This window comes from Gekko japonicus, unplaced genomic scaffold (assembly GCF_001447785.1).
Source record: "Gekko japonicus isolate JY-2015 unplaced genomic scaffold, Gekko_japonicus_V1.1 scaffold4958, whole genome shotgun sequence".
Classification (NCBI taxonomy): domain Eukaryota; kingdom Metazoa; phylum Chordata; class Lepidosauria; order Squamata; family Gekkonidae; genus Gekko; species Gekko japonicus.
The window spans coordinates 67,951-68,163 of record NW_015168813.1 but is presented as its reverse complement, the minus strand read 5'-3'; positions in this window follow the sequence as shown (position 1 = coordinate 68,163).

The following is a 213-nucleotide window of genomic DNA, read 5'->3' as shown; positions in this document are numbered from 1 at the left end:
TCGCCTCCCTCCTGCAGAAGGGCCCTAGGATGCTGGCTGGCAGCACCGGCCCCCAGGGCCTCTGGATTGGGCTGCACCGGTCCTCCCCTCTCACGCGCCCCTTCGGTACCTTGAGACCCATGAGAGCCTTGCCCTGTCGGAAGTGCCCCTTGGGCCAGCCGGGCTGCAGGTGGAGGGCCACCTGAGCATCATGCAAGGCCTCTGGGTAACACT